The sequence below is a fragment of the Panthera pardus genome, unplaced genomic scaffold (genome assembly GCF_024362965.1).
Source record: "Panthera pardus isolate Hobbes unplaced genomic scaffold, ASM2436296v1 HiC_scaffold_6, whole genome shotgun sequence".
In the NCBI taxonomy this organism is placed as follows: Eukaryota; Metazoa; Chordata; class Mammalia; order Carnivora; family Felidae; genus Panthera; species Panthera pardus.
The window spans coordinates 76,275,608-76,276,745 of NW_026526991.1; positions in this window are offsets into that span (position 1 = coordinate 76,275,608).

The following is a 1,138-nucleotide window of genomic DNA, read 5'->3' on the forward strand; positions in this document are numbered from 1 at the left end:
GTAATCAAGTGTCACTTTACAAAGGGATCTTCCCTTTCTGAAGACACCTCCTGATGTATTATTATAAAGCTCTCATATAAAACATAAGGAACACTTTAATATTGGAAACTGTAATCTGCCATAAGGATTTTTAAAAACTGTCAGTGATATTGATTCGAGTTCCTTCCAGGATGGGCACAATGATGATGGGGAGCACAATAACCCAGCTGATATTCTCCTCAGTGTTTGAGCTCAATGTAGAGGAGATGTAGTTTCAGGGCACAGAGCAGAAAGAAAATTAGCTGAAGCTATATCCTTATAAGGTTGCCATGCCAGAACCAAAGTAAGCAGCCCCAAAGGGTTATTGAACCAAACGTGCATATTGGGAGAAGCAACACCCAATCTATGTGGACTAAGACCTAGGCATTTGATCTATGAGAAAGTTACATGTGTCTCTCTGCCCCACTTTCTTGCATGTTTACAAGTGGCAAATTTAAAACAGTTAAAGGTGTGGAAACAGAGTAGTTGGCAATTAAAATTATGGGAGTGTCTTTATTTGTGTATGTGTGTGTGTGTGTGTATGTGTGCATTCCAAGTCAAATTTTTAAATTATGTTTGTATAATTAACAAAAATAATAGCCATTAATTTAGCGACAACTGCAAACAGAAATTCTGTCTAAAGTCATTATGAAAAACAAGTGTTGGGGAAGAAAAGATGCCCACCTTTTTAACAACTGAACCCAGTTATGGGTTGTTGTTAATATACTACAATTAAGCTTACTGAGTTTGGCCCATATCACCAGAGGAAGAGTATTTCCTATATGCAAAAAAAAAAATTACTCATAAATCTTTGGGGGGTGGGAGAGCCTTGTTTGTCTCTCTCAACAAGGTTAGTTTTGCTTCTCCAGAGCTTTCTTTCCATAGCTGGATTCCCTTTCCACTGAGACCTTTTAAAGGAGCGGAACTAAACTTCACCTAAAGGCAAACCTCTAGATTTTCATTGTACTCTCTGTTCTCTCTCCTTTTCCCCCTTTCTGAAGTTCTCAAAATGGCCTTTCTCATTTCTGATGTAGCTTGAACTTTGAACTGCAGGTCAGTCTATCAGCTCCTGATTGCCAGTGACTAAAGAAGAAGCTGAGAGTCCAGATAAAAGGTGAGA